This window comes from Zootermopsis nevadensis, unplaced genomic scaffold (genome assembly GCF_977971745.1).
Source record: "Zootermopsis nevadensis isolate Lab colony 2312 unplaced genomic scaffold, Znev_1.0 Znev_ptg000011l, whole genome shotgun sequence".
Classification (NCBI taxonomy): Eukaryota; Metazoa; Arthropoda; class Insecta; order Blattodea; family Termopsidae; genus Zootermopsis; species Zootermopsis nevadensis.
In genome coordinates this window covers 7,073,016-7,097,162 of record NW_028259143.1, presented here as the reverse complement: position 1 = coordinate 7,097,162, position 24,147 = coordinate 7,073,016, and the positions used below count along the sequence as shown (strand labels likewise).

At 36.6% G+C, this 24,147-nt stretch overlaps 1 protein-coding gene across 1 annotated transcript in view; it reads right to left on the bottom strand.

The window, feature by feature from the left end:
- The window catches only part of LOC110828107 (leucine rich repeat protein connectin), a 288,857-nt gene that overhangs the window by 157,519 nt on the left and 107,191 nt on the right, over window positions 1–24,147 (bottom strand). Inside the window, exon 3 of the mRNA XM_022060466.2 lies at window positions 19,837–19,922. The gene's annotated coding sequence lies outside the window, so the exon portion shown is untranslated. The remainder of the gene's footprint in view (window positions 1–19,836; window positions 19,923–24,147) is intronic.

The following is a 24,147-nucleotide window of genomic DNA, read 5'->3' as shown; positions in this document are numbered from 1 at the left end:
ATTATATACTATGAATAACTTGAATTATACACCAACAACTTTGGGGGTACAAAGTTGAAGAGAAATTATATCTGGGGGTACGCGAACAAAAAAGGTTGAATACCACTGTACTAGATGAATGCGCCTGTTTACTTACGCCGTGTATTTGCATTACTGTGTAACCTAGTGGGGTCACAGTTACGGCGTGGTCTGAGGCGTGGGCCCTGTGCCGCAAGGTCGCTGAGACCATGGGTTCGAATCCAACTCAAGTCATGGATGTTTGTCGGCGTTTTTCTGTGTTGTGCTGTCCTGTGTACAGGTAGAAGCCTTGCGACGGGCCGATTACTCGTCCAAGGAGTCCTACCAAATGTCTATAGATCAAGCCAACGAAAATTCGGGACCCGCAGTGCTCAGGCACTTGAAGAACGGGTCGTTCCCAGTGTCCCAGTAAAGTAAAGAAATTAAATTTTGTGATTGGGCAGGAAATGTAGTACACATCGGAAATATGATAAATGCGAGCCCATATAAAATTTCAATTGAAAAACCTTGAGGGAGACATCACTTGAGAGACTAAGACATAGATGGGAGGACATTATTATAATATGGTAATTAAACATCTGGTTTCATGAAAGACGTGAAGTTTCTTCACCAGATAAGCAACCACTGTCAATTTCTCAAGACGAACGAACACTGCTTCTTTGACAGCTTCAACACTGGGATAGTGGTAGGATTTTGGTGGTAACGTTTATTCTGGTTTGTCTTCTCTGTGGTTTGGAAGGCTTTTCTTCCATTCAAGGGCTTCTGAAACTTCTGTAAACGAAAATTTTGAAAGCCTCTACCACAGAGAAGGCCGAGAATCTAATAGAACTCTAGTGCCAAGAAGAGCAACAACGGGTTATAGGGTTATTGGACATTACCAGGGAAATGCCTACCCTCACACATACATACCGTAGATTCACAGACGCCGCGTGTTTAGTGTACGCGGTACACCTACATCCAATATCGACCGCGTCTTACAACACGACATGATGGTTGTACACTACTAGATTCACAGCGGATTTTAGAGAGAACCCTACATATTGTCACAGCTTTCGCGATTCTCTGAGAGTTTGTGGCAAAGTTTGATCCATAAATAAAACACTATTTACATGTCCTTTGTCTGAGGTATGTTTTATATATATATAAGACATTTCGGGAGTTCGCTCTACTACCATCTTCAGGTGATTGGTTGTGAATATACTGACACTTTCCCCTCGATCCCCACTGTTGTCATTAACATGATAAAGAAATGTCAGTATAATGGCAATAAATCACTTGAAGATGGGAGCAAAGCCAACTTCCAAACCGCTGTATGTATCAAATCAGCTGATAAGAGCATAAAAATGAAGAAAAGAAAATTAAAATTGTAGATATTTTCAATTTTTTACTGGAATCTATTAAAATATAGTTTTGCTATAGCAAATTAATTTTCATAGAAGGGTGCCATATTTCTTTGCATTTTCCATTTGGTATTAACGAGTAACCTCATTTCATACAACAACAAAATTTTATCAAAGAACTTTAGCTCTGAACACTTTAATTATGCCTCAATCAATGGACACGGTCCAGCTCAGCGTTCATATAGCATCCCCTGTGCTAACTCTTGCAGCCGTCACAGAAAATAAGATCAATATGCGACTTACTGTCCATGGTAAAAGTACACATTACTCAATTTTATATTTTGGAAACAAGGTCTCTTTTATTTATAAACCCACTTTAATCATTTATTAAATACTAAAAAATATCAAACAAAATACGTTTCCTTACATTCTAGTAACTTAACAGATTAATATCAGAGTTGAATTTTTAGTTAAACGTACTGTCCATGTAACACGCCTACACTAAAGTTCTTGCTACGACATTTATAGTTGAAAATCAATACGCACACTGGAAAAGCAAACAGCACATGCAAAGTTTGTTTCTAGAAAATTGCGTCTCACAGTTTCGTCACGACTCAGCGAAGGGCCATTCAGAAGCAAACAGAAAATTTTATTCTGTGGGCACAGGAAAATAATCGAAAACTAAACCAAATTGATTGGGTTAAGAACGTAATGCAACAGAGGCAATTCACACAGCAACCGAGACGATTATTCCTACTGATGGAATGATAACATTTTATTCTCGTAATACGCGATTCGAATCGCGAGTGATACTACACAGACATCGCAAAGTCGTGCATCCTATTAATTTCACTTTCATACAAGTATCTTGTAACTTATTCTGAGAATTATCCAAATTAGAACGAACTGAAGGTAAATACGAGTATTAAGGAGCTAATATTGCCATAAAGCTAAATAGTTTAAATAACCATTTACAAACCTACATAATATCAGTTTTACTTATTTCAATAAGCCAAACTATTGTGGAATTTCGAACTGCAAGTTCGGGTACCACGAAAAACTGTGTGGTCATTATTGGTATGTCCCAAATAATTTACCCTCGCCACTTACTTCGGACTTTGGCTTCAGGAGTTCAGTTACTAATGTTATTGGTTACCAGTATTTTCAGGCTTCGAATGTAACACAGACCGATATAAGGCGAATTCCGTAAGATTCCAATGTCAGGCAACACCGGTCTCTTACTTCGTAGCTTCATAACATTATCTTTCACATTCCTTGGCTTAGGAATGACACTGGTGGAAATACTTCACAGACGTGGTTTATCCGTCCAGCGTGCATGCACACTGTCAGGTAGAAGCGTTCATAATTCGTACGTTTGTCTCCAAGGACATAACACGCAACACAATGTTGGGTACATTACTCATGAGACACAAATTCCTATCACACAGATTTCTAGTGCTACAGACCTCAAACTCTTAATCTTAACGATTAAAAGCCCAGTGGTAACAATATATATATATATATACTTTTTAACAATCAGAAATTTTACATTTTCCCAAACAGTGTATTTATGGGTTTCGTTTGATTCTCGCAGTAAATAACGATTTAAGATGGCTGTTTTCTGAGATTTTAAGCCATGTAGTCATTTGGAAATTACCGAAGTTTCATGTGGCCTCCATCATCAGTGTATTATGATAGCGGCAATAAGCACCCCCGAAACATCGGTCAATTTCTACCAAACTACACGGCTTAACATTCCAGAAGACAGCCATCTTCATACTCGCGCCGTAAGAACCTGAAATATTACCTAAAGAACGATTTCCTTAAAGAGGTTTGACCTATTGGTCTATTTTAGAAAACTTTGTGTTTTTATTTGCGGTACAAATTTAATTTTTAAATAATATTTATATTAATTTCAGCTTTAAAGAGTTTAAGGAGGGTAAGTTAATGCGTGTTTGTGATGCAAGACTATTTATTCATGCTACAGTTACGTATTTTATTCGCGGTACGAACTTAAAAGCATTACAGATACTGCGCGTTCTTAAAACTGTTAGTTATAATTTCAAAGATTCGCAATGTCACCATGTAGTAGACTGGGCATATTTATGATGAATGGCATGTCGAATTTCAGGCGCTTAACTCCAGTGGTTAATTAGTTACCGCTCTAGGTTTGAAAACCAGAGAAATTAAAATGTTTTATTTTTTAATTCACGTTTGTGCAATTTTTAAAATTTAATTTTTTTTCAATCTTCGTTTTAAATTGTTAAAAATGGACTTATGGTACCACTCCATAAAAAGGGTGATATAAATATCATAGAAACTACAGACGAATTAGTTTACTATATGCTATTTATAAGATTTACGCTAGTATTGTGAGTATTAAACTAACAAAATTCTATGAAATCTGATTGGCGAAGAGCAGAATGGATTCCGCGAAGGGCGGCCACGTTGTGATGGTTACTTTTCATTAAAAATTATTATTGAAGAACACAAAGAGTTCAATATATAAACTCTCCCGGCCTTTATAGACTTTAAAAAGGCATCTGATAAAGTTGATAAAAGCAAACTAATGGAAATTTTAAAGACAGGTAAAAAAACCCAATCAACTTACTGCAGCGATTTATAGTATTTATTAAAAGAGCCTCATCGCAGTAAAAATGGAATACAAACTCTCAGAATGGAAACATATTGCTGGAGGCGTTCGACAAGGAAGTTCTCCTTTACCGCTGCTATTTATTACATACATGAACACAATAATGAAAGAATGGAGAGAAAATAGACATAGAAATATTACAATAAACTAAACCTTTACTGTGGATACAATGCTATTTGCTGATGGCAAAGTAGTCATAGCTAAATCAGAATCAGATTTACAATATTCAGAGCAAAATTTAAATAAAATAGACGCAAAATATTCTTTGAAAATAAACATACGAAAAACGAAAGTAATGGCTTCCAAAGGAAGAGAACCCGTAGGCAAATAATTAAACCCTAGAACAAGTCAATAATTTCCTATGAGGAGGAAAAACATTTGAATACGTGAATCACAAGCTCTCTGAAAATAAAAGGTAACATAAACCAAATTTTTAAACCAAACCTATCATCAAAATATAGTAAAATTAAAATTTATAAGATTCTTGCTAGACCAACTCTCATTTATGGTAGCGAATCATTGACTATCCTACTAATGACACATCAGCAGAAATGCGTTTCATAAGAAGAACTTTGGATCACACACTTTTCGATCACAAAAGAAATTATGAAATTATTACGGAACAGCAACTAAAAACTAAACCAATAATAGATTTTATAACGTAGTACCGGAAAAACCGGAAAAAAAAAACATTTGCACAGAATGATTTCAGGCATGATACCGCCCAAGAGAAAAGAGAGTTCAAAAATTCTTATCAGGACTTTGAGAACATTTGCTATCGGTCAATGTTCATCTCTTACGGTGATAACCTAGAGAAACAACAGAGGAAAAATTTGTTAATATTTTAAAAAAAAAATTGTTTTTTGTTCTTTTAGAAAAGTGACACAACTTCAATACATGAGGCATGTTCCACTTCAATTATATACGAGAAATTCAGACACGTTAATTAAAAAATAACTGAGTTCCATGCAAAGTTTCTCAAACACAAGCAATGCTTTGTCTTTCGCTTTTCAACTGGCGTGATTACATGCAACTGGTATAGCCCTGCATGCGGGATAGCGAAGGAGCGAACTTTTTTCTCTTTTATTTAAATTCATGTTTTATTTAACGGTAGCAGGTAGAGCACACAGTTTGCTTGTGGCATGCCAATGGCCACCGTGTAGCTAGCAGTTGGTAGAAGCTTATGTCCAACAGGCCACTGAGCTTAAGAGTTCGTTTACCAAACGTCTGAGGGTTAGGTTCACACTTCGAAAACTACGTGAGTTAGTTTTAAGTGTACCTTAAGGTGAAGACGACTTTTCTTATAGGATATTGCGCTTGGTATTCTAGTATAATTTTTCCGACGTTGCACACGTCCTTAATACCTCCATCATCAGGTCGATAAATAAGTAATTTAACATTCCATGTATATAATGTCATTTAAAACATAAATAACACCAAGAAAACAAATATTTACGTTAAACGTCATTCAAGACATTAATCTAGAAATGACGACAGAGACAACTGAGTATCTAGCCACCAGAATTCAGGACAAAATCATAACATAAAGCTAGTTAATAGGTCCTTAGACAATGTTGTAATTTTCAAATATTTAGGAACGACATTAACAAATCAAAATTACATTAAAAATAATTTAAGTAGAGGTTTTAGTTCGAGGAATCCTTGCTACTTTCCTCGTGTGCAATCAAAATATTAAAACAGGCTTCCATAACAATATAATAGTCTTAGAAGTTGTGATATTTGAGTCTAAAATTTACGATTTGAAGCTGTCACCGCAACCAGTCGTTTAACCCTTTGAAGCCGAGCTCGTGTGAACAATATTTAAACATTCTGCTCCTACCACAAAGAAAACACGACACTTGTCATTTTTATGATCAACTGATATAGTGGAAATAACCTCTCTTTACACTGATAACCGTACGAAACTCACAAATACACAAATACACAAATACAGAATTATTGATTATTAAAATAGGTGGTACTTATAGTATGAAACTAGTTGAAATTCTTCTGAGACTAATAACAATCCCTGATAGGAAGAAACAGTCTTCGAAAAGTACATCGCCACCAAATGACCTCTTCTGTCTGTGTGACCCCGTGCACGTTGCAGTGTGAAGTAGGCTTCGTGTGACACATACTGTTTTTCCTCTCCCCACCCCCTTCATCGCATGTGTATGGATGTCCATGAGGAGACACCGATTACGCAGTAACGAAGTGATACCAACATAAAGCAAAGAGAATAAAATAATGGGGTGACCACAAAGAGGATGCCGGTTTCTAAGCATGAGTGATACTTAATGGCACCGAACGATAAAAGGCCATGGAACTGAATGGCTTCTGCGCATTTAAATCATTGGCCATGCCCATAACCACATTTAATGCTCACTATGAAAGCTGTAGTATTTATCAAGATTCGGAGTAGACATATGGGCGTCTGCTTTTCAATTTTTTTAACGTGACATGCGCCAAATAAATGCGCGGTGGATTCAGTGTATTTTAGACGACTAAAAGTAAATACGAATTGAAACGTTGTCTGTATTAATAATAGTCAACCAGGTAGCTGTAGTTTAGGAATATAACGGATATGTTGGAGCACGTCGTCGTCGTCGTATACCTTTTGTCATTCGTACTTCCGTTAATGCGCAACCAAACGACCACAACTAAAAAATTGGACTGTAGCAATGGGTTACAAAAGTCGTCTTCTGCTATTTACGGATGGGCCCAATCACCTGTTCAGGCTTCATTGATCGATTTAACTTTACCAAGACGCCCCGAATTTCTGCGTGCTTAGGGTTCATAATTCAATGCACCTTTTGGTATTCTATTGCTATCGATTCGCTGTGTTCCATCCATTTGTGTCTATAATCCAGTATCCTTTCATTTAAAGAGAATATTTGTAATTCGTTTCTTGTTCCATCAGCATAAATTTTACGTAGTTTGTAGGACCACATCCTTTCACATTGTCATCTCAGCAGTCAGTTAACCTGCTTGATGGCTGTTTCATGACCTCTGTATCGAACTGTAGGTGTAGCAATAAGTATGAATGTTTAATATTGTGTATTTTCCGACTTTACTTATCAAGGTTTTGTTAGTGGTTTCACATAACATCTGACACCTATACAATATTTCTTCTATGTTATTTATCATGTTCATACCTAACGTCACATCATAAATAAGTAAAACGTGTCTCATGCTTGACAAAGTATTCATCCATTACTATATTTGACAGTATGGGTGAACTTCAAATAATATAAAGGCTAGACTAGTAGCAAAATACGGTGACGAAAGAGTCAGAGAGATTGAGAAAGAAAAGAAATAGTGAAAATTTAGTGTAAAACTATCAGCTGGATTCACACACTTGAACAGATTACTACACATCTTGTATGTAGAGTTGTAAAGACCATAAGATAGAATGGGTGAGGATAGGTGGCTAAAGACAGCAGAATTATAAATCTTCGGGAAGATTAGTAGGGAGGACAAGGAGATGCTGTAAACAGGATTTTGTAGGCCATGCACACATTATAAAGCTTCATTCGTAAAGGCAAGCAGAAGAAACCATAACAACGGTTCACCGAATATCGTACATAAAATACCAAGAGATGTAACGTTCTAGAGCACCTGGGCCAGCTCATCCTGAAATCCCGAAATAATTAACAATTTTCTGGTAAATTCCGTTCTTTAAGGAACACAACGGACCATTAATCCGCCGGAACATTCCCTTCAAAATTCCTGACTAAAACACTTCATCTCACCCATGCAATTCTGTCAACCTTCCTTTTACCTCATATTAGGTCCGAATGTTATTCAATACACGACATTATTTTAATTACTGGCCGAAATCAAAACTGTAAGAGCAAATTCTCTGTATAACACACAACCGCTATGATTAAAGATAGATGTCTTCTGGTTTGTAGCGCCGTGTGGTCTGGTATTAGTTTACCGACGTTTCGGAAGTACTTGCAGCCTCCATCGAGGGCAATGACTCCTTTCCTGACGATTATTTGGTGATACAGCTGTGTTATAAATGCAATAGTAAATTAAAACTCAAAACATCAAGACAAGAAAAATGTAGATCTACACGCATGCGTTGAAATTTTTGACGCAGATAAATTCATAAAGACTGACAAGACGAGATTCGAACTCAGTGCCCAATTAAAATTGCTTCCACTTGCTGTGTTAATACATTATCAGCATTAACACTCATGCTTCTACCATTACCATTGTGCTAAACTGTAAATAGGATTTAATTACAATCCAATTTACTGTGTTACAGCGATCAATATCTTGCTGTCTAATTACGGTTTATTGCACCTGTGGGCATGTCACAGCCGTCGACTTTGGATGTTACGTCTCTAGAAGCGACCGGAGGCAGTTCGTATGTGAACTGACGCAGAACACATGACGGTCGTAGAATAAATTCTCTTAAGTGCTTTCTTTACGAACTGAATGACATACACATTTGTAATTTCACTTTGCTTCTTTTGTGTAGGTGTAAACCGTATTCTTCACTGAATATTATAAGGACCATCAAACCAAGGAGGATGAAATGGGAAGGACATGTATCACGCATGGGGAGATGATAAATGTAAATCAGGGAACGGTCATACTGTTTAATATCCGACATACTTTTTGTAGGCCTATTGTTAGCATCAGTTTTGAAATGGATCACAATTTCATTTACTTTCAATTAAGTAGAATTATTGGGAATTAATGTTTACCTTCCTAGCGTATAAATTCTAGTATATGAAAGCAAGCATAAACATTACAGTTAAGTTATATATAAATATCTTTAAAGATCAATAATGAAATAGTAATTCGCGACCCTTACAACTAGAAGATTATTCTGCTTACATAAAATAAACATTGTGCTTTTACGCAGTTTTATATTTCGTTGGCAGGAAGAGTGAATTGTTATCACAAGAGGGAAATAAAACTCGTTAATAAATGTACATGTCAGTTTAAAATAAGATAATTTATAGACCAAACTAAGTCATAATCCGTTTCAGAATTTATGGTTTTTTGGGTAAGAGCGCAGAGGAAGTTGGAAACTGAATTCAGGAAACCAGAAATAAAGTTCAGAGTTATTATAATCCTGGCCTAACTGCGGATGTACTTTATTATGAAACACAATTCATCACAAATAAAACATAATTCGGGAAAATATTCCATAATGTTAAAACTAAATGCAACTTTGTTACTTGATTTACTTTTCTGACGTTATTTGTATATAAAATATAATTGAATTCGCACAATAGAAATAAACTGGACTGTTTGGTTTTTCGCTGCCTTATTACAATCTCGATAAGTAACACAGACAACAAACACCCACGTGTAATCGATAGACTGTGATTTACAAATGGCGCTCCACCGAAACCTGGTGTTACGCTAGGTAAAATTTTGCTACGAATTAATTTCACAGCAGAACTACTTAGACAAATTTCCCGGTTTAAAAATATTATATAATTTAAAACTCGGATGCAAAGGAGAATAATATCTAAATATCGAAATCACGTCATTTATTAAAACAGCAAAACAAATAGCCGAAAGTTATTGTATAAGGAACTGATAAATCTGTTATGTTTCTAGAGTAATAAAAATAAATTAATTAGTCTTAGACTTATATACAATAGTGTATATTAATACAATTTTTCCTCCCCGTGTTTATTAATACGGTCCACTAGCTTAAGAGAAATGAACGCATACACCATACGCATAAGCTAAGCATCAGAAAGGCCTTCTAATGGTTGCAAAGTAAATGGATTTATTTCAGACTCCAAATCTTTCCTGGTTTGGTATCGGAAAGCAGCCAAAATCAATGTAATTCCGTCGTTGACACATGTGATTCAAGTCGGACACGTAATCCGGACAAAGAGCAACATAACATTACATGAATCATGCATATTACTCCTTTATGTAGGCCAAATGATCTCTAATCTACGCACTGAAGTCAAAAATAAACGGAGTATGGAACCCGAAGTTCACGTACATAAAGTTTAAAAATTCAGTTATTATCTCCAAGAAAATAAAACCATCTCCATTTGCTCAGGTAGTTAATTATGTTTAAGGAAATAATCTATGTTTATTCTGAGGATTTTACTAAAGATTAAAGACTTAAAGTCTTTAATCTTTAGTAATATTACTTATACAAGCTCTGGTAATTAAGGAAGTCAAGTACTTCTATGCCCACCATAAGTAACTTCTACAAGCTGATTAATGTGCATACAAACACTTCATTTCACAAATAACATCTCAAGTGTGCAAAATGTAAGCTATCATAATGAGCAATTAAGGTTAAATCTCACTGACTAATATGTCAATGTTCTTTTCTCAGATTATTGACTAGAGCACTTAATCAGAATTGCATAATTATTACGACAAATAGATTAAAAGTCAGATAAATACACGGATGATTTCACAAGATGCTTTGTAACCTTCTTTACCTAAAACTTTGACGCCGACGCTTGCATAAATATAAAATTTAGCGTTACTACCTGTTAAAACAAGTGGTACATATCGTTACCACTGGGCTTAAAAGGGCAAAGGAATAATGGAAGCAAGTAACTAACATGTGAGGAGAGATAATACACGCATGCACAACTTTGATCTGAAAATAGAAAGAGAAGTGAACCATTTCGAAGACCTAGGCGTAGATGGGAGGATAATAATGAAATGGAAGTTAAAGAAACAATGTGGTAGGTTGCAGACTTTATTAAATTGGCTAGGGATAGGGGAACAGGGCGGGCTCTTGCAAACACACATACAAACTTTCACGTTCCACAAAAAGCGGCCATTTCTTTGGAAAGCTGAGAGACTGCATATTGTCCATAAACACTAAGAAACTGAGACAGTTATCAAATATTGTGTAAGACTTTAATGCTCAAAACAGTTTAGAACCCTATACTTTAAGCGTCAATGTAAAGTAATCTATCAACAACAATTAGTAAAAAGGTTAATTAATTTTTCATATTATATTAAAACAGCAAAAAAAGCTAAATTCCAGCTCAGAAACATTGGCGTAAACAACACACATTTGTGTGCTACTGTTAGGGAGTCAGTTAAATTTATTTCGTATATTAAATTAAAACATCTCCTGAATTCTGTGCAACTCGGCTCTGAATACGGTAAAAGTATTTTTACCTTTACATTTTTTAACAACGAAAAACATTCTTGTGTGTTCAGCTTTTTTTGTATAACACTTTAACTACATGATTTTGGAGTTTCATTTTTTATAAAATACACGTATTGGTTTAAAGCGCCTCTGGGGAAGGCATTTTCCTTTCATTCGAAAAAAGGACAACGAGTAGGATTTGAGGCTTTTACGGCGGTGAATCCGATAATGGCTTTCTTCTGGGTTGTGTGTAGCCTGGTAGAAGTTTACGACGTTTCAGAGGTCCTTGTTGCCTCCATCATCAGGACGATGAGATCGCCCAAGGACCTCTGAAACGTTGGTAAACTTCTACCAGACCACACGTCGCAATAATCCAGAAGACAGCCATCTTCACTTGGTAGTGTTCTTTAAGGGGGCAATTGAAGCTTACTCTGAGAATCACATGACGTCCATTAATGCACTCTCTGGCAAAATGCTCTTATATATTACAGCAAGTAGTAGGCCTTTATGTAGCTACTACTGGGCTTTAAAGGGTTTTTTTACACGCCGTTTCGGGAGACACATCTGCTCTCGTCTTCAGGTGAACGTAATACTGACAAGTTTATTTCGTAATTTAGATTTCAATGGCAGTGACGCATATCAAATTAATGTACCCTAACCTTTGGAGCCAGTGATTGAAAAGTTGTGTGCATTGAACACACTCCAAATAGTGTAGTGTAGTGAATCAACCTATCCTATACGCTAACATATAGCTTTTCAAAGCTATGCCGTTCAAAAAAATAGGTCTCATAAATTAATTTCAGTTGGAGACAATTCCGTCCTACCCAACACATGTTGACACGCAAAGGAATATAAAATAACACATAGTTCGATTATCCATTTTTCATGGCGGAAGTCCATTCCAATAGCCGTTAGGCCATAAAATAATCGTTAATTTCCATCCGGCGTTATTACCATTATTAAATAGAACCGAGTATGACAACATTTCGATTTCTGATACTGCACATCACAAATGACAAGTCTCTGATGGAATAGTCACTTAATTCAATTATGAGATAGAGTTTTGCTATATTTCTGCGAATTTTGTAATTTTCCGGTCCCTCTCACAATGTTGGGGAGGTTGGTTTATATATTCCTACAGCTAAATACTTCACCGATGCAAGCGAAAAAGAATAACGCTTAACAAACTGCGTAGATGAAAATTGAAAGTTTAGTCTTTAACGTAACTTGATTCAAATGTACATTGACGAGTTTAGAGACACTAAGAAAGATATCAGCATTCAGCAGAAAATTGCTGGAAGCATGGGTAAATAAGGATTTGATTAACGATGATTTCAACAGCGCAGACAAAGTAATTTCGAATTGTCGGGTGATAATTTGCATCTCTCTTCGCAATTGTGAACATCACTTTGTGCATCATTTCGCACAACATACTGTAACGCTTTGCGCACTCGTTCGGGAATCGACTATCGCTCCCGATTCCTAAATCGATTGCACAACGGCTCGCGCATTGGTCAAGTTAGGTTAGATTAAGTTAAGTCGGGTAAGGTTAGCTTGGGTTGCGTTAGGTTGGGTGAGGTTAGGTTAGGTTGGGTTATGATGGGTCAAGTTAGAGTAGGTTAAATTAGGTTGGGTCTCGGGAGATAAGGTTAGGTGACAGGAGGAGACGTTCGATAATCTTGCGTTGGTGAAAGCCAGGTTATGTTGTGCTGTGTGTGCGCATCAGTAGCTTGTATATGTCATGCGTCACTCCCACCTCACAAGTTCTCACGACCGCTCACAGATGGTAAATCATAGACTACTGCGGTAATATGGCCTGTAGAGGAATGATATCCATACAAAGTGTTTTAGAAATGTCAGTTTATTTATAACATATTAATGGAAACATTGAGATGACAAAGGTTTCCATTATCACATACAGAAAATAGGTCAAATTTATCAAGTTCCCACCATTTGTATTATAAAAAGACTAGACTGAGTACGTCATAGTCTCTTGAAAGAGACATTACAGCTGATCCGGCGGTGTCCCCTGTGAATCTACTGAACAGAACAGTGACGTAACCGATAAGGAGCAGCACACAAGGGCTCTAGCTGCTGTAGTCATGTGTGAATAATGCACAGTAAAAACCAGGGTATAACAGGGAGAATGGAGGGTGAATGTCACGAATTATTTATATTCAGCATGGAAAAATCTCCCTTGTGTTCTCCATACTGAACTACCCCCTCACCATTTCCACAATACACTGTGTAATTTACATCATATCCTCCCTCGCACACCCCGACTACTGTAAGCCTACCAATGGTTTCACAGTATACTTCAAACGTTAGGCCCTACAGAACATGAAAAACTATCCCTAATGGAACTTGTGATGCTTAGAAAATATTATAAAATATGCATCGTTGTCGTAACTGTAGAATTTCATTTTCCACCCCGTCTATTTATTTCTCTATAATTGGATTGCTTTTCAATTACCCCCACCTTGCCTGCCCGTCACCCATCCCTTCCAGTAAAACAGCACTCTCCCCTTAGATAACTTTATAAAATATTAACATGTTACTTGCTACAAGCCACATGTTATGAAGTCGGCTCAACACGCATATGTGGGAACGGATCTATAAACCATCAGACAGGTGAAGGACAGAACAGGCTCAAAAGAGACAGTGATTAGCTCTCAAATTCTTATACATGTGGACAAAAACAAACTGCTTTATGCGATAAATCAGTCTGCAATCGTAAAAAATATGAACCGAGCACAGATTTCATACAAGCACTGCAATACGTCGCTAGCCACGGATTTACATTTTATGTCAGTCCTGCCAATCGTAGTATCTGATGTGCGCATTAACAGTTTTTAACGAGTGCATGTACAAATTAAGTAACTTCTGCGTCAAATGATCTGTATTTGCTGAAGTCAAGGCTATAATGGCCAGATGAATCCATTCATTGCCAATATACGCCATTTTCATAAGATAAATACTTGTAGTATTCTCCCATTTACGTCTAGATCTACCGAGTGGTCTCTTTCAAGATTTCCGAACAAAATATTAATAATATACTATTTTGGCTTTGATGATCGTTAACAGACAAAGCTGTTCCCGGAACCCAAAATTGTCCCGTATGGCCTTGTAATTCCCACGCGGTGATTTTTAGGAACGCAATTAACCCCCCTCCCAAGTTCTCATAATGGTTTCAGACCACCAGAAACCCTTTGGTGGGTCCAAGATGTGGTTGGAGCACAAGTTGGACAGTCCTGATAGGAAAATACGGTAGAAATAAAATATGCGTGTGGTCGTTGTTTTATTATATTTCAGTACTTTACATACCGATTGTAAGACAAAATACATTAAATCTCTTGTTCTTCAAAAGCGCTTGTTTTACCTGCTCATAGAAAGTAGTGTAGCAGCAGCTTAGAATGAGCAGGAGTACTGTGGAAGTTCTCAGAATGTTTCCTGAGCTGCGACGTCGTCAACTAAACAACTCCGTTGCCCCAAGTCTTTACGGTCCGTTTCTCACCTCACAACTGTTAGTAGTTTCATAATTAAAATGACAACGTACACCATTTATTTACTTTGGAATAATCGACCATGCAACAACTTTCGACTTATTTCTATATCTTTTCAAATTTATCGCTTACGAGTCTGTTATCATACGATTTTGTAATAAACATGCAGTTCATAACATTGTTAAAAAAATAAAACTTCGTTAACCAGACTAAATTTGTAAAATTACGTTCTTAAAAATTGAGTTTCTTTTAAACAAAGACCTTTCCTTTTCAAAATCTCTCTACTTCAACGAATCTTGAAGTTGGAATAAAATCACTGGAAAATGTCTTTCAGAATTTGTCTCAAAATACGGAACTTAGGAAGAAAGAGTCGATGTTGTTCTTGTGGATTGTGAACTTGTATGTTGTTACCACAGGACGTCACAATGCAGAAAAACATCGCCGCCTTGAAAACCTCAGATTCCGAAACTATTCTCGACCATAACTTACGCTGTTCTGAAATGCACAAAATGTATTTCCGAGTTCAGCGGCGCAAAAACCTCTACTCTTCTCTTCTGTACCATTCATCTTTCAATGTCTCGTCTTTCAATTTTGTTCCATACAAAAAAAAAGCATAGAACTCCGAATGTCAGCCAAAGCTCGCCAACCGGGTACACAGAAGCTGTTACAAAAATTATTAAATATATTCTACTTAAAGCACATTTTTATGTGCTACGTTAATTTTCCGTGTTTGTTCCCGTAAAAACCTACAACGCTCATCTAACTTTGCATCGAGTTCTGTCTAGCAGCACGTTTAAACTAGCTGAATCACACACAACTGCAGACGTTCCCGATCTACTTATTACTTAATTCTTGAAAAAAGTTTAGTTGATAATGAAATGACAGTTTTCTATCCTACATGTACCTGCGATGGTATTATCTCAAGATCAATGGAGGGGCATACTGTCAATGAGAAAACAGTCAAGAGAGACCAGTTACGTTCTGCATATGCGCAACATCTTTCCTAACGTGTGACGTGCTCGAGAGTTGATCCTGATTACAACTATATGTTAATTTGGAAGATGTCGGTTGCCTCGCTTATTTTAAATGCAGATGCTTTCTTAGTTGGTTTATTCCCAATTTAAGTGCAAATTATCGCCATTATATCGATAGTTCTACATTTTAAATTTAATAGTTTGTTATCTAAACACTGAAACTTCGAGTATGAACTTCGTGTAATTTTAATTGCATTAATTAACATTCTTAACACAAAAGTTGTGTAAGTGAATGGTGCATTTTATAACATTAAACAGAACAAAACCATCTACAAAGGTAGCTAAATAATATCTTTTACAGGGCAAAATTTACAAATGTTCGTAAACGAAAGACCCGAAAATTAAAATTATAGCAACTAAAAGCTTAAACGCAGATCAAATTCGGTTAATGCATCTTAGCACTCAGCTTACTGCATTCTCTCCTCTCGTCTTAAAGTTGTAACAAAACTCTGGAATATACAGAACTATAACTTCCCTCTTGTTTTGTATGGGTTTATGTTATTTTATATGGGTTCAAAACTTTCACTTTCTTTCTCTTTTTCTTCGGAGAAAACACAGCTATAGTAAAGGTATTTGAGAACAAGAGGGTTTTTGAAACTAAAATTGATGAAGTAAAAAACTACACTGTAAGAAACTTTATAATTTATAGAATTCTTCGCCAAAAACTTCCAGAGTAATAAAATCAGGGAAAATGAAATGGACAAGGCACATAGAAAACACACACAAAGTTTAATGGGGTAATCTGAGTGGACGTTTGATATTAATAAAACAGGGTCTAGCGGTTAGAACGCTAGCCTTGTAATCCTGGGGTCTCGGGTTCGATTCCCGGCGGTGCCCGAATTTATAACTTGTGTTGGGCAAGGCCGTGGTCTAGGAAACACGGAGTTTTCTTCCGGGCATCCCAACAATTACTCCATTCACACACAGAAGAAGGCAATGGCAAACCACTTCTGGATCATGTGCCAAGAACGTATATGAACAGGTCCCAGTCCGAGAAAAGGATGGAAGGATCCTGTTCATATGGACCTGTCGTCAGACAGAACACTAAAAATAAAAAAAACCTCAGGGTAGGTTCGAGTGGTGGGTTATTGTAAAATTTTCTGGTTGCATGCATGATAAAACATTTCTTGACCATACAGTAGGCGGCCTACTGCCTTCCCTACAAAAGGGCCCCAAAACACCAAACTACATACATTCACTCTAAATAAGACAACTGCAATGTTTGCCGAAACGCTGGATATAGCTCAACATCCACCGAAAGCCTAAGTTTTATATTAAACTCCAGCTGCGAATACTTGAAGACAAGAATGCCGATGTATAATAAAACTTCAAAATGCTGGTAAAAGGAACTCGGTTCTTTTTAGAAATACTGCTTTGGGAATGTGTATTTGGAAGTGAAATTAATTTACTACACTTCGTACAAAGAATGAGTAACTCATAAAATGGTCACGTCTTTTAAACGTGCAATTTAGACGTGTAATTGGATGTTATGAAGGATGGAATACACTGCCTTGTACCTGCGTACAAATTGAAAAAAGTAAAAAGCTTCTTGTTTTCAGAAAGCCATGCCCTCACTACACATTGCACAAACTTTATGACACATACGGAATGCTTCAAAATGTGACGGATTGGGTACTTGCATAAGAATACTGATATAAACAATAGACGGACATGGTTGTGAAATATGCAATACAGCAGCTTATGTGTGTGAACAAAACGATTAATTTTAGGTGTTGAAGAACGTGTTATGGGCCGGTCCTAGTCTGTCTACTACATCATCCATCACACTGTTCAAACAATAACTTCTGATCGCATCGTTATAATAACCTTAAATCATATTGTCTTGAAAATAACCTTGGACAACACTGCTACCTTCTTCAAAAATGTTAAATCTTGTTATTCCTTTGGTTGCCTTGCTGACGTCATCATCCGTTGGGTCGCTTAAAGAACACCTGGCATTTAGGGCACGCCAAAAAATGTATTCTTCAAAACTTATTAGGATCTGAATTTTTCACGGTGACGAAATTTTAAACTTCTGCCCTAAAGATGAATGCAGCATGTTCCTCTGAGGCTATCTCTAGATGTAAATAAATAGTTTGAAGCCCCTGGCCTACAAAATTACTTTAGAAATGTGATTTAGCAATGTCAAAAAATAATTACCAAAGAAAGTTAAAAATATTTATGAAATAGTGATTCTATTAAATTAGACGACTATATTTCAATGAGGCTGTTTTTCTCATTAATTTACATGTATTATAACCAGATCATTGTCCTCCCTCCAGAATGAAGCTTCTAGGCCCCTTGGGCGCCATGACTCCAAATTTGGAAACTCTAATCAAAAGGAAAATTCATGTTCACATAACTACAGATGGTCTTGAATTAGACTATTGAAAGTTACAATTTGTCCTATTTCCATCCATTCTCGATGCCTTCTTTCTACCTTCATTCAATAATTTCGCATATTTCATCGCAGATTCTACTGATTTCGATTAAATTTCGCATATGCTGTAACTTTAGAAGTTTTACTTGAAACGTTTATGCACACGACAAATATGTTCATAAAAGATGAAAGAAAAAATCTTTGACAGCAATGTGATATCTTCAATACGATTACATTTGAATATATTATTATGTATCTTCAATAAATGAACATCAAGAACAATAAACTAAACTAGAAAAAATGTGGTCTCTGCAGAGTGCAACATTCTCGTTCCCTCGGTCTGTTATAGCCTCCAGATTTTGATTTTGTCAAAGATAACTTCTGATGCTCTCTTAAAGGTATAAACAGCTTAAATAAGCGAACTGCATTATCAAGAAACACGAATATAACATTTCCAAACCAGTTCAATAGTTTCCGAGTTATTTTCTAAGAACCACAAGACTTTCTAATAAATTGTATTAACATAATTGTGTTTCATTCTTGTGTACAACTTTCCTAACATATATTTTCGCCCCTTTAAATATTCAGTGAATTCCGTTCTAGATACGCACAGAAACGCTCATAGATCTTCGTGTAAAGTATATGTTATCGTTGTCATACTACTAAATTTGGGGTATGTCGACAAATTTTAGTATAACTTCCCAATATAAAATTTTATGAGCATCTGTTCAGCGATTCTCGAGTTATAGCGAACGGAGAGAACGGTGGCCATAGTACAGCTTATTTTAAACTTTCTGCGAACCAAAGAACACAACTGGGAAATATGTTTACTCCATCGCTGCAGGATCTCTATCAATATACTCTTATTTGAAATTCCTCTTTTTATCTTTTCTATCGAAGGATGAATAGAGGTAATAACACGCAACAAGTAATAAAATATCACATCATCACAGCACAAAAGATGTACGATCTTTCACGGCAACTAAGTATAATGAATTATTCTCGGGCTACCAGCCGTGTCAGGTGGTTAAACGTTTCCTCAATTCTACGCCCTGTCACAGCTGGTAGCCCGAGAATAATTGAAAAAACCACAGAAGATAACAATAACTAACTAGGTCAATATTAGAGAAAGTTCATACTGTTTACACCTAGTGAAGTGTTACGTATGGAGATTCGCGCTGTACGGAGCAGAGACTTGGTCACTCAGGAAGAAGGAACAGAAATACCTGGAGAGTTTTGAAATGTGGTGTTGGAGAAGAATAGAGAAGATCAGGTGGACGGATCGAGTGACCAACGAAGAAGTATTGAGGAGAGTCAACGAGCAAAGAAACATTCTGCAGGCGATTACACGAAGGAAAGCTAACTGGCTGGGACATATTATGAGAAGGAATGGATTACTGAGTGATATCATCGAAGGCCAGGTTGAAGGAAAGAGAGGACTGGGAAGAAGACTGATACAGCTAACTGACGATCTTAAACAAGGAAAGAAGATGAAGTTCCAGGAATTAAAACGAGAATCTGAGAATAGGGAAAACTGGAGAGCTCTTTTTGGGCAGAACAATGGACCTGTCGTCAGACAGAACACTGAATAATATAATCCCCCCACCCCCACCCCCAATCGGCTCCGTTAGCGCAATTTTCATATCACGGAAAAGAAAACCACAGGTAAGGCACGAAAAAAGATAGTCTGAGTGTCCTCTCTCACAGCATAAACTCACAGACTAATTCAATCCAGAACCAAAGATAATAACTCACATTCACGATCTGGTATAAGTATTCTCATAAAATGTGTGCACTTACGTTTGGTGGCCTGTAGGTCGATAAGTCTTCTTCAAACGCGCCCCCACTACAATAAGGATACTTCAGAATGACAGAGAAATCAGCATCTGGAAACAAACAAAAAAATCTGTTGATGAAAACGAGCACAATATTGTACATCTGCACTTAAAGGCCAAATTCATTAGAGTATTCATGTTAAAAATTCAGAGAGACATCGGGTCCCTTGAAGGACGTAACCATTTGTCCATCACGTAGATTTTGCCTTGCCTACTGCGTTAAAATACAATATTATTCGCGATGGTCCTTTGGATAAATAAGCAGAAACACGCGAATACAGCTCTTTAGGTAATTAGATACTTGAGCTCTTTGGAAACTTTGGCGGCGTCTCTCCTCACGCTGCAGCCCAAAGGGACAAGCAACGGAGCCAATAAACGCATAGGAACAGGAAGGATGTATATGGTAGAGACGCCGAAAGTGAAGAGACAAAGATAAATTACCAAACTTAAAGGAAAGCAATCAGCATTTCTCCAGAATGCGTTAATTGAATGTGGAAAGTCAAGCAAACTTCAAGTTTGCACGTGTGGAGTTGGCTATTAACATACTTCGTATAAATTTTAAGAATGACTGCAATGGAACTTGCAGGAATAGTGGCGGTTCACCAGTGAATGCGACAAAAATGGCGAATATAACTGATCTGCTTTGAAGCTCTTCAAAGACTCCGTTTCAACTGTAGACGATACATAACTTCGAATGACTTGGGAAATTATCACAAATTTCAAAGACGAAAGGATTTGAAAGGAGGTTCCATGGTAATATTTCTGGGCAGGGTGAGGAAAACAATGCAAGACATCAATCCGACTGTACATTGCTCCGTCTCAGATTCGAAATGGGCAAGCAAAAGGGTCCTTCCAACTCGATGACTCATGAAAGCATCTGCACTCTAATGATTCCTGAACGTCGCCCACGTAGCTTACAATCACTTTTTTCCTACAGTCTTCATGTTTAAGAAGTATTACTTCTCTGATACTGTATTTTATCATATCCAGCATCAAACGGCGAGGATATTGTTAACATCTTGCTGCAGATTTCCTTACAACGCGTTCATCCTCAACAGACGTCGATAATTCTGGAAGTTTCGTTCTGGATTTACAGAGCTGTCAATTTTGTAAATGTACAAAGTTGATTATTTTGTATGCTACTATTACCGATCTCATTGCTGTCCTGTTGTGACGTAAAGATAATATTTCTGACAAATTATTTTACAGAAAACAAGTACGTAGTTACATAAAGAGACTTGATGTATCTTTCATTTACACAGTCCGATCTACAGTATGATATATCGCACAATAAACAACTGACTCATGTATAAATTAATAAAAAATAAATACCGTGACAAGTCTGTTTACCTTAAATTAACAAAACTGTTTACGTTCTTTGATGTAACATACGAACAGAGTTGATAGCGCCACGCCAGAGAAATCCACAAACGCGTTTAATCTTTAACAACCACAGACGAACGAGAGCGGATGACGCCGTGTATCAACTGCAAAGACCGTCTTCTGCGCGAGATCGAATCTTAATACTGACAATTCTCGCTAAGATTTTAGTGATTTTCCTCAGTACCTGCACGTACTACTAAGATAGTACTTAAAAGATACAACAATAGTTTCCTTCTGCATTTATTCAAACAATCCGCATAAAACGCTTATATATATATATATATATATATATAAAATAAAGTCTTCTGTCTTTCTTTCGTGATTTAGTGATACTGTAACACGAAGAACCGAAAACATAAAATGGAGTTAGCACGGTTAACAAGAACGTTCGGCATATTCTCTCAACACCGTTAACAACATAGAAGTTGTACATTTTTACTGACAAAAGATTCTCGTTATTGTCCTTTCATGGCGTATTCGTGTCGTGTCGTCATTTCTGCCAATTATTTTGATATATTTCACTAACAGGCTCAGGGGCAGTTAACACAGGTGACAGATTTCATGACAGCCCGTGAAGCATAAAATAATACACTGATATTTTTATTTTATTTTCGCCTGTAGATCAAAATTTGACAGCTGAAACAGTCATTTTATCACGGATACCAACCGTACAGAACACAAACCTGGAATTGTTGTCAGTTCATTGGTCGTCAGATATCATGGCTGATCAGATTTACGCGAATTTCACGTTTGTTAATTCACTGTGAATAATACCACAAATTTTTCACAGTTGGTTACGTCCATACAGCAAGAGAGATTAAAATAGTTCCGTCCAAAAAAAAAATCATCACATCTTAACGTGTATATACACGCATAATGGCAAAATAGTCTAAATTTGCTCAAATTTTATTATGTCCACTGGACTTTTTTCGGTTAAATATGACGTTATGTCAGACGATTATAATTTTGTTCAGTGTTGGTCCGAGCAACAACTACTTTACATGATTACGAAACGGAAATGGTAATTTTTTCTCATAAAATCACCTCATTGTACAAAAGATGTCGACGTTCGGACTGTCTCTGAGGAGCCATCCTCCTAACCACTGGGTACCATGAATTCTTACCTCAGGAGTAAAATGGTCGGAGCGTGAAGCTGACCACTCACCTCCCTCTAGTGACGAGGTTATAAATGCCACCGAGCAGGTAACCCCATTTTCCACGCTTCTAATGCACCTTCGGGTTCCATAACATGTTGGGAATTTCTTGAGTGCCTGAGCGACTGTTAGCATCTCAGGAAGGACTTGGCTACATGAGGCAAGAGTTTCTAAATTGGTGAGATTTCAGGTTCTTAAGGCGGTGACTATGTTGTGCCTTCTAATCTGGTAGAAGTTTTCCGACATTTCTCAGGTTCTTATTGCCTTCATCGTCAGGGCGATTAGTATATGTATAACCTAATTTAGACCTACAACTCTTTTATCGTAAGAATAGAGACAGAAAATAATTGTTTATGTACACTTCCAATGCTCTTATCTTTACAACGATAGTCATCTGCTGTAAATAAAAATAAAGGCCAATAAAGTGTTCAAAACAGCAACTACAAAATGTGTGTGCATAAATCACACATTAAAATCTTCACTCTTTCTCACTACAATAATAAAAAAAATTCACTCTCAGTAAAAGGCTAAAACCTTAGCACCATCACCACAATTAAATCATCAATGAAGCATTTAATGCGAGCCCATAACCTCACATGATTCTTCCATCAACAACCTGGTCTTCAAGTGCCTACTTCTTATAAATTTTTTAAATAAATTTAGTGAGACATTTCTCCTTCCCCAGAGCATTTCCCTTCCACTTCAATATCCTCCACCAATTTAAATTATGGCGTCTCATTTCTTCGTTAGATTTCCAATGAATATTGAGCACGTACTTCCTCTTTCCCTCATTTGTGCTACATGACTTCCATCACATCATCCTTGATAGAACTCGTACAACATCTTACGTCCCTCTGTCAGTACGAAATGTCTGCATCTCCCATGCGTTCAAATTTCCACATCAGTGACGTACTTTCTCTCTTCGAATACCAGCGATTTATCACCTCCCTTGCTGGTGAGAGATAAAGTTTCACGCTTGGAAATAAAACAAGTAAAATTACTGTTTTACATCTTCTTTCTCAGAGCCGAGGGAGAATGGAATTTAAGGCAGGAGAACGAAATGCGAAAACATGAATTCCAGGTGTGAGTGATAACATTTTAGTCCCAGACCATTTTTCAACATTAATCCCAATTTCGAAAGAACACGTATATACGACCAACAACACGATTAACACTTTAAAACCCAGTAGTAACTATACATATCACATGCTTTACGTATATGAATTAAATTTCAAATTTGGAGTTGTAAACTGTTATGCTACTTTCATTTTAATTAGTATCGGTCCTGCATAAAACATAATTTACATTAGGTTCGAACTGATTTGTCAATTTAAATTAAATTACTCACGTATAAAAAAATTGGAAATTGTTTAAAATAAATTGAAGATCTATGACGCTGCTATAAAATGTTTTCGATGTAAAGTGTTTTTAACAAAATACATAATAATTTGTCTCAATATTACATCCTATTAGTGGTGTTTAGTGACTTTATCATTAATTTATAACATCGAAATAAATTCAGAAAAGTATACCTAAGTGGTTAAATGGACAATGAGTAAATCCAAGTGTAAAGTAAAACAGCATCACTATAAACACTAACTGAATTTAAACGATCTTAACACTGAATAAACATTTACTTATTAGAAAGCGCAATGAATTTGATACAAACGTATTAATTATTAAAAAATAGAGTGAGTAAGTCGTTCACGGGAGTCGATCAATGTACCTGGTCCTTACGA